Below are 11,036 nucleotides of genomic sequence, written 5' to 3' on the forward strand. Positions count from 1 at the left end.
CTCTCACTCTAACCCTGCGTGTGTGTGTGTGTGTGTGTGAGAGAGAGAGTGTGCATGTGTCCTCTCCCTCCCTCACTCTCAATTTAACCCTGCGTGCGTGTGTGTGTGTGTGTGTGTGTGTGCCCCCTTTCCCTCCCTCACTCTCACTCTAACCTTGCGTGTGTGTGTGTGTGTCCCCTTTCCCTCACTCTCACTCTAACCCTGTGTGTGTGTGTGTGTGTGTGTGTGTGCCCCCTTTCCCTCCCTCACTCTCACTCTAACCCTGCGTGTGTGTGTGTGCCCCCTTTCCCTCCCTCACTCTCTCTAACCCTGCGTGTGTGTGTGTGTGCCCCCTTACCCTCCCTCACTCTAACCCTGTGTGTGTGTGTGTGTGCCCCCTTACCCTCCCTCACTCTAACCCTGTGTGTGTGTGTGTGCCCCCTTACCCTCCCTCACTCTAACCCTGTGTGTGTGTGTGTGCCCCCTTTCCCTCCCTCACTCTCACTCTAACCCTGCGTGTGTGTGTGTGTGTGTGTGTGTGTGCCCCCTTACCCTCCCTCACTCTAACCCTGTGTGTGTGTGTGTGCCCCCTTACCCTCCCTCACTCTAACCCTGTGTGTGTGTGTGCCCCCTTTCCCTCCCTCACTCTAACCCTGTTTGTTTGCAATGCAGATCATGTTGCTGTCAGCTTCACACAGGCTGCCATCCATCACAGCCCAGACCAGCCTTCGTGTGCGAATCGCAGTAAGGTAAAATATGGTAAAAAGCCAGTGTGCCTTTAATTACCAAAGGTGCCCGTTAGTACCAGTCAAACCCTATGTGGCACCCCAGGCAAGCTTCACTGCCAGCACCCGCATCTGAGACACAGTGAAATTAGTCAGTGTCTCCACAGAAGATGGTGCCTAGGCGGTTGCCTATGTCACCTAATGGATTGACCGGCATTCAGCACTAGTGCCCTTCCCATTCCAAAATTCAGGAATTTTCCTGGACTAAACACGGACATGCCGCATATGTAACTCTGTAAAAGGATTACAAAACCTTACCTTTGCAATAATTCATGGCACCTGCAATTAATCAGAGCTTAACAGGAAACATTAGCACTGCAAAGCCCAAACAAGAGGCCAGTGAAGCAATGTGAAATCCAGCTCACAACCCATGCGAACGAACTCATGAGCTGACTGATCTGTAAACTCACACCACCTTCCTGGCAAGGCAACCTGCCGTGTGAGGGACCAGGAGGCTGCACCGAGGGCACTCCGCAGCTCACCCTGTGATGGACCAGGAAGCTACACCAAGGGTACTCTGCAACCCGCCATGTGAGGGACCAGGAAGTTGCACTGAGGGGACACTGACCCATCCTGTGAGGGGCCGGGAAGTTGCACCAAGGGCACTATGTCCAGGAGGCTGTGCCAAGGGCACACCAACCCATCATGTGAGGAATGAGAAGGCTGCACTGAGGGCACTCTGTGACCCACCATGCAAGGGACCAGGAGGCTGCACTGAGGGCACTCTGCGACATGCCAAGTAGGGACCAGGAGGCTGCGCCAAGAGAACTTTGTGACCTGCCATGGGAGGGACCAGGAAGCTGCACCAAGTGCACTCCATGACCTACCATGTGAAGGATGAAGTGGCTGCACCGAGGGCACTGTGCAACCCGCCCAGGAGGCTGTGCCAAGGGCGCAACCGACCCACCACGTGGTGAATAACTCTGCGACCTGCTAAGTAGGGACCAGGAGTCTGCACTGAGGGCACTCCGCGACTCACCATTTGAGGAACCAGGAGGCTGCACCGAGGGAACTCCGTGTTCTGCCATGTGAGGGACCAGGAAGCTGCACTGAGGGCACTCTGCTCAGGAGGCTGTGCTGAGGGCACTCCGACCCACCATGTGAGGGACGAGGAGACTGCACTGAGGGCACTCCGTGACCCACTACATAAGGGACCAGGAGTCTGCACCGAGGGCACTCTGCGACCCAACACGTGAGGGATGAAGAGACTACACTGAGGGCACTGTGCAACCCACCATGTGAGGGACCAGGAGGCTGCACAAAGGGCATTCCTTGACCTGCCTTGTGAGCGACCGGGAAGTTGCACCGAGGGCACTCTATCCAGGAGGCTGCACCGAGGGCACTGCGCAACCCGCTAAGTGAGGGACCAGGAAGTTGCACCCTGGGCAGGAGGCTGTACCGAGGGCACAACCGAACCACCACATGAGGGACGAGGAGGCTGCACCGAGGGCACTCTGCCCAGGAGGCTGCACTGAGGGCACTCCAGGACCTGCTTTGTGAGGGACGAGGAGGCTACACCGAGGGCACTCCAGGACCTGCTTTGTGAGGGACGAGGTGGCTGCACCGAGGGCACTCCAGGACCTGCTTTGTGAGGGACGAGGTGGCTGCACCGAGGGCACTCCAGGACCTGCTTTGTGAGGGACGAGGAGGCTGCACCGAGGGCACTCCAGGACCTGCTTTGTGAGGGACGAGGTGGCTGCACCGAGGGCACTCCAGGACCTGCTTTGTGAGGGACGAGGAGGCTGCACCGAGGGCACTCCAGGACCTGCTTTGTGAGGGATGAGGAGGCTGCACCGAGGGCACTCCAGGACCTGCTTTGTGAGGGACGAGGTGGCTGCACCGAGGGCACTCCAGGACCTGCTTTGTGAGGGACGAGGAGGCTGCACCGAGGGCACTCCAGGACCTGCTTTGTGAGGGATGAGGAGGCTGCACCGAGGGCACTCCAGGACCTGCTTTGTGAGGGATGAGGAGGCTGCACCGAGGGCACTCCAGGACCTGCTTTGTGAGGGACGAGGAGGCTGCACTGAGGGCACTCCGCACTTACAGCAGACTCAAAGCAGCAGTTCCCAACCGGGTCACGGAGCATGAGATGGAGCAGCTCTGCTGAAGTATCATCTACGCTTTCTGGCACCTGTATCTGACAGCTGCTGCTCCATTTTAGCTAAACAAGTCATCTAATGGGGGGGAGATATATTTAGCCAGTGTCTCTGTCTGCTCATATAGCCGCATTAGGCAGCTTATTTACCGCATACCAATATTATGATTTATTATGGATATTTACAGTGAAGACAGTTACAACATTCGCATTCCCATTAAAACTGCACAGATGGGAATCATAAGGGCTCACCGGCCAAATCAGGCCCCCAGCTTCCTGTGGAGGCCATCTTGAGGACAAAGTATTTCTGGGAAACTGGACAAAAACCATAGAACCCCCCCTCTCTGAACAGCCCAGTCAGTAGCAGTACAGTATCTGAGCTCCCATAACTTTCACTTGAAGCACAATCCAGCATTTAATGACTTGGCAGAAGGGTGTAACTATGCGATACATTTTTGGCTCGATAAATCTTGCTTCCCAGCACTTGAATAGAATAACATTAATGACAGGATAAATGTTAGGGCCTGTCACTGAAAAGTTTACTAAACATGCACATCGATGATACTTACGGCATGTGACGCCATTTCAAGGGTACAAGTTTATCTACTCAAAATCAGACAAACGTTTGTTAATGAGGAATTCTCTTTCAGTCCACTGGGTGATTAAAAAAAAACAATCAATTAAGGAAAAAAAAATACTCTCTGCTAATATACGACCATTACAGCCATTCAAGGTCCCTCCCCAGCCACATGCATGATACTTACTGGTTCCCTCAGAGACTTACTCTCCTGCCCAGCAGGGGGCACTGTTCTGGGCAACCACTTGCTCCATCAACCCCACCCCAAATCTGACAATCAATTCCCCATCAGTCAGGCTTGCTCTGGTATCACGGCCAGGAAGCCCTTACTATAATGTGCTTCCATCTTAGGCCTGTTAATCACTTTCCAATGCAATGCATTCCTCTTGGGTTCTGTGATCCATTCTCATACGTAGCCACATGTAGAAAGGCAATCTGACTTGATCACAGGTTTGTAATGAACCCAGGATTAGCGGAAATGCTTCAGATCGAGTCCGAGTCGATAAACCGTTATGGAGTCCACAGCCTCCCATATGGATAACATGCTTATTAGTAGGAATGCCGCCTTGTTTTAGCTCATGCCCCTTTCCAAATGGTATCGTTTACACTGTGTTTTTAAAAATGCATAATTACCACATAAAAAAATGCATTTTGTGATTCGGAACCAGTTTGAGTAGATTTTATATCTATGGCTGGCAAATCTCCACCCGTGGCCTCCAGTCGATGCAGTTCAATTAATTTAGCAGTGGGGCTAATTCAGAGTCCTGGCAGAGGTTGCAAACAGCACAAAGGGGTTTATTCTGCACACGTTGCTGAAAACGCACATCAAATATGTCATTTGTGGGACTGGGTGGCCCACGAGCTGCGGCTCATTCTAGCTGCACATCACGAGGAAAACGACTCCATCTCATTTCCCGTTTTCAGTAATACACGCGTACTTCATCCGAACAAATGTTTGTTCTTCATTTCATTCTGGGTATGTGGGGGATTTTTTTTAGCGAATATGAGGATTGTTTACAAAATGGCTCAATAAAGTTAACAGATGAGAGGCGTGGTGTCAGGGCCCAGCGCCTGCCTCCAGACTGGAAGGTGTTTATTTTTATTACGCCTTGGTAATTGGAGTCAGCTCCACCTGTTACGCAGGCCGAGGCAGGATGGCGGAACTGATTGAAAGACGGCTTTAATTAGCGGAAGTGGGAAGGAGGTGCTAGGGGCCCGCTGAAGATTGGGGGCAGTGCTAATAAGCCATACATGCTGAAGGCATTAGGCAAACATAAAACAAGAGGCATATGGGAGAGGGGGGGGCACATGACTTTGCTATCTTATTAAAAAGGTACTTGCGATCATGTGACCAGAGAGATGGTCATATGCATTTAGAACAGGCACCTAGAATGTTCTAGAAAAAATATATATATCAGCACCGAGTCACATTCGCCACTCTGCCATCTCCATCCTCACAGATTCATCTCCTCCCCCACAGCCTCTAGCTTTGTCCTCCCCCCACTCACTCCTATCTGGCTAGACCTCAGGGCCTGTTGAATCGCCACCTTGCAGGCTGACACTGCATACCTACACACTGTATTTAACGAAGCTCTGTTCAATTAAGTTTGTACGGCTGATGTGCATTTATGAAATGCATTCCGGACCCCGAAGGAATGCGGTCCACAGGGTTATCTCCAGCCATTGTGAGCACGAAAACGGCAGCTTTGATCCACGGCCCAGAAGCTGCAGGGAGATAAGTTGTACTGGACCTCAGTTGTACTGGACTGCCTCCTGACTGGGTAGAATGGATGGATTGGGGTTGTGAGGATCGGCGTGGGGGTTGTAGTGTTTAGCATTGTAACCAAGGCAACAACTACAATGTTTACAGAGACTCATCAGCAGACAGGGCCTGTCCTAGCTGGATATATTAATAACCCTCAAACAAAACAGGTGAATTGTTAATGCAGTCACAAAGCGCTGGCCCAGTGTTATTTCCACGACTGAAAGGTGATTGGTAGAGAAATGGCTTGCGGGAGAAGTAGGGCTCAGAATTTGGAGCCACAGCTATCAGGTATGGGACTATGGTCAGGCCTGCCATACATAATTTGCAGGGCTGGAACAAAATTTCTCCAAGACCCCCATGACACACCCCCCACCCCCACCCCTGACCCCCGCCTCCACCTGAGTCTGTTCCTGGGCCAGCATCCCCATTTGCTTCCCCCGGCAGGCCTGATAAAGGCTATTCCCTGGATGGTTACAGGAGTCAAATGAAAAGCCAATTACAGAACTGCAGGCAGTCAAGGTATTTTGCATGGCCTTGTTTACAGCTGCAGACTTTCTATGATAAATAGCCAGAAGAAGAGACATTGTTTTCAATTAGCAAATACCAAAATGCCCCAGCCTTACAGGTGATAAATGCGAGGCCAATACGGCAGAATATTAAACGTATTAAAAACCACCAGCTGAATGTGAAAAGCCAGCAGTTAAATCTTGAAATCTCACACCTCAAGAAGATGACACTCAATGACCTTGTGACAAGGAACCAGGATGAACAATAAATATACCTTGTAACAGCGGAACAGTCATCCATCCATCCATCCATCCATCCATCCATCCATCTTCCACCGCTTATCTGGGGTCGGGTCATGAGGGCAGCAGTTTAAGCAGGGATGCCCAGACCTCCCTCTCACCAGCCACCTCCTCCTGATATATTCTCTCCAGCGTGTCCTGGTTCTGTCCCGGGGTCTCCTCCTGGTTGGACATGCCCGAAACACCTCATTAGGGAGCCGCCCAGGAGGTATCCTAGATAGACGCCTGAACCATCTCAACAGTCAATTGGTAAATAAATTCTACACTTTATAAAAAAGCAGTTTATACTTGTGTGTGAAGGACCAAACTGACTTGTGTGTGAAGGACCAAACTGACTTGTTTGTGAATGACCAAACTGACTTGTGTGTGAAGGACCAAACTGACTTGTTTGTGAATGAACACTGGAGTGGGAATTGCGATAAGGCCAACTGGGTGTAACCTGGTCCACGGTGAACCTGGTGTACCTCCGAAGGTCTCCCCAAGAATGGAATTTCACAAAACAGAAGTCTGGTCTCTGTGTTTGAGATGCCTATAACAGAATTTCCTTTGTACTGAATGGACAGAATTTCCATATACATAATGAATTCAGCTCCTTATATGGATAAAATCCCCTTTAAAAGATGAGCTGAATATGTGCAGATTTAAACTTTTCTGAATTATAATGAAAAACCGACATGAACCATTCTTTGGTGGCATTTTTAGATTAAACAACAAGCTTAAGGTTAAGAGGGTAACATAATTTACATCGCATCAGTCAGAAGCTAATGGGAATAACATACCAGTCAAAATGAGTATAAGCCACAATCATTAATCAATGTGATGATATCGCTCAGAGCCACTGGCGAGTTTCATTAATATTCAGCACAACGCAAATGCTACAGTCTGAGCCGAGATCCTATGGTCACGGTGCCCTTGGGTGCAAACTCCGGCACCCAGTCCAAGCGAACCAGTCTGGTCTGAAGCCAGTGAACAGTCATGTGGTGATGCTGGCTTCATTTACCCTTCTTCCTTTGTAAAGATTAGAGAAGGAACTGTAGATTCGCCATTCCCACAGAAACACATTGCACCCCATTACTTTCAATTTCACACACCACAATTTTGCAGAATCTGCCCCAGACACGAGCTTTGGTTCAGGGAACCAGCAATTAGGTTCTCACAATCATGGAGTTGACACCTTTCAGATGAGCTTGCTTTATTAAAGCTGGAAAAAAAGGAAATGTCAGATTCGAGACAGTCGGCGGTGCCAATTAAAGGAACACAGATAGATGGGAAAAGGACCCGTTTTTGAAGAGTAGTAACCAAAAACGAGGACCATTCCCTCAGACACTCTGAAGGCACGTACACAACCTTGACAGGGCCATTTGCTTTGGCACTCAGAAAAGTCCCCGTCAGAGAAAATGGCCCGAGAGTACAGACAGAAGCTGCGGGGTTGTGACAATGCTGGACCGTTCCAGGTCATTTGGTTGAGATTTCCTCAATGTAGCCAAAGGGGTCACTGATGCATTTGGCAGGTGTGACGGACCTGCAGACCGCAACATCTTACTAGACCAACCTTCCCTTAGAGTATTTGACATTTTTAGAGTTTAAAAATATTAGGTTTAGATTAGATTAGAAGTAGTTATTTATTCATTCATTTTCCATACTTGCTTGGCGTGGGGGTCTGGAACTTATAGTCACTGAGTTGACAAAAAAAGCAAAAAGGAGGCAACCCGTATGGCCCTTATTAACTATTATGGCCAAATGAAACTTCATGAACCATTTTCTATATGCTTTGACCCCACTAGATGGAGCTATTGGTCTGTTTTGGAGCATGAATTGAGCCTTTTTTTTTAATAGAGATCGCCATCTAGTGGGGTAAAAAAAAACAGCAAATGGTTCATTTAGCTTCAATTGGCCATCGCTACTTATTAGCCTGAAGGCAGTTAAAAGGGTCAGCTAGACAGATAACGACATAGAATAACTAAAGGAGATCTGGAGGGAGCAAAAGTGTCCCATACCATGGACCTTGATATCCTGCAGGCTTATTTTTTCCGCAAGTAACAGTTTATGTCTCAAAATCTACGAAACCTGCGCACTGTCACGATCATGAAACTTTAGTTGACGATTGTCATACAAATAACTGCGATTAACAATGTTTTTTTTGTGTTCGTTTTATAACGCTATCAGCATAAAGAATCAGAATCAGAATAAGCTTTATTGCCAGGTATGTTAACACATACGAGGAATTTGTTATAGTGACAGAACTCTATAGTGCAACAGAATGACAATGACAAGACACAGATAATAAAAAGTTATATACAGATATACAAAGTAGCGTGCAAGATAGCAAAAAGACATTCCAGTATGACCAGGTATGATGCGTTTGTATAGGTATGTTGATATGTGCAAATATGAAAAATAAATAAGCTTGTGTGTTAAATTTATTTTAGTGTTGTGTGTACCACGTGTATTGTTAAGTGTACATGACATTGTTAAGTGTTCATGACCTGGACTGCCTGGGGGAAGAAACTGTTCCTGTGTCTGGTCGTTTTGGTGCTAAGTGCTCTGTAGCGTCGACCAGATGGCAGCAGACTAAAGAGGGAGTGTGCTGGGTGTGAGGGGTCCAGGGTGATTTTCTTAGCCCTTTTGCTCACTCTGGATAAGTACAGAAAAAAAAAAGTTAGCCTAATTATAGTTGAATATTACATATACATCTTATAAAGAACTAAAATATTGAATATTTGGAACATCCATCCATTTTCTGAAACTGCTTTAATCCCAACTGGGGTTGCGGGGGTGACTGGAGCCTCTCCTGGGAACCAGGGGCGCAGGCGGGGACCAACCCCGGACAGTCACACACACACACTCACACACACGCTCACAAAACTACAGGGCCAATTTAGACTCACCAATCAACCTATCCTGCACTCTTTTCGACCGTGGGAGGAAACCGGAGCCCCCGGCGAAGACGGGGAGAGCGTGCGAACTCCACACAGAAAGGAAAAATAGCATACATTTCTCTAGTTCTTTGTCCTATTGGCATAATATATTGACTCTGCTGCAGCATAATAGTGGCAGCTGTAAGGAACATATACAGTCATCCCACCGTAACGAGACGCATAAACACACTCAGACAAGTGCAGGTGCTACGCAGAAGTTATATTAAACAGAGAGATCACAAAGAATCCAAAATCTGAATATTTATCTGATATTCTGGGCTGGTGGACATAGGGCTGGGCTGGTGGAGATCACTCACAAGCAGCCCATAAAATGAACCTGAAGTAGTGAAAAGAAATACTAACGGGATCAGGCTGGGTCAAGAAAACAAAGTGGTACAAATCGGACACAGTCGTAAAATTTGCCGTGAAGCGCAATGCTGTGCATGCGCAGACGTACGAGCTACAAATAGGGCAGGCGATATGGATCGGTTCAGAAACCTAATGAGATGATGTCATTAAACGGGCGCCCACCAAACATTACATGGTAGAAGACTATTTGGATATAGACATATAAATATGCCGGTCCTGTCTCATCCAGCTATTTTTATATACATGAATGGAGACGATTCTAATGATTATGCAAAAAATAATAGTGTTCAGTTCAAATAATCATGACCAGGCAATTTTGTAACAATTGTGACATTCCTACCTGCGCCTGTCATCGTCTCAGCTGTACACAGGTTACCGAATGCTGTGCCAGCTGCTTAAATGGCACATACAGGTCTGGTAGGTTGAATAATCAGTTGTTCCATTTAAGTACAAAGATTTTCCTCATTAAAAATAGATCAAAGATAAATTTTACCATCAAGGCAGTTTACATTTAATTTCTCATTAATTCTTAAAAAAAAAATACTGTTCATCCCTTTGGTGGGGAATACAATAATACGAGGTGAATATACTAAGCTGCCCAAGTCGATTTCTCTTAATGCAAACACAGTAACTGGGAACTGAAAGAACACCATGCTATGAATCAACTGACCACTGAGGAATCGCAGAAAAAGCAGCCGTGGTAACAGAGATTTATCATCAAGACCCCATTCATTAGAACGCATCCAACATTCAGTTTGAGAGCTACTCAGGTTAAAAGCCACCACACCCCCATTCTTCACCTTCACCTCAGCTTGCCCGTTTCCTCCAAACAGAAAATCTCTTCCTGGTACAGACTCTAATCTCTTTTTTATTCCATTTCAATCTTCAAACTGTACAGCGAGCCCCAGGGGCCACATGCAAAGGAAGTGGATCTGGTGCGATTGAACACAAATGGTTGGACCAGGGATAGGGACAGACAAAAAGAGTATAGACAGAGCACAGGGTACATACAGTACAGAGTGCAGGGTACATACAGTACAGAGCGCAGGGTACGTACAGTACAGAGCGCAGGGTACGTACAGAGCGCAGGGTACATACAGAGCGCAGGGTACATACAGAGCGCAGAGTACATACAGTACAGAGCGCAGGGTACATACAGTACAGAGCGCAGGGTACATACAGAGTACAGACTTACTATATGGGATCTCCAGTAAAAGAACAGATTACACAGTTATTGAGATGGGTAGAAAAGGGTATGTATATAATCATTGAAAAATCATTTGGGTGGAAAATATTACATCAGTCTCCAGTGAGTGGATTATATGAGTCCTGTTACACACGGATGACCAGCAGTCACCAAGGGCTTGGTCACCCAGGTATACTCCCACTGACGATTCCCTCCCGCACCCCCCACCCCTCATACCCCCCTGCCCCTGGAATGGAAACCTGTGGGTTTGAGGTCATACAACACAGGCGCTTATTACACTTAAGACCTTTTCATTGGAGATCAAAGATCCACAAAGAGGAAAACACACAGACACTAGTCCTGCAGGTTTAGGAAGGCACAGAGAATGAGTCTTAATCAATTTCATTTCGTTCATACACAACTCTTCTGCTTACTGAAGACCAAAGGAAAATGTGCTTCATTCATTTCACTTTAAAGATTTAAATCTGTGTGCACACATATAGGCAGCATTGTTCAGAGCACATACAGCCAAGCCCTGCTCACGGCTTTAAGTTCG

The sequence above is a fragment of the Paramormyrops kingsleyae genome, chromosome 7 (assembly GCF_048594095.1).
Source record: "Paramormyrops kingsleyae isolate MSU_618 chromosome 7, PKINGS_0.4, whole genome shotgun sequence".
Taxonomy (NCBI): Eukaryota; Metazoa; Chordata; class Actinopteri; order Osteoglossiformes; family Mormyridae; genus Paramormyrops; species Paramormyrops kingsleyae.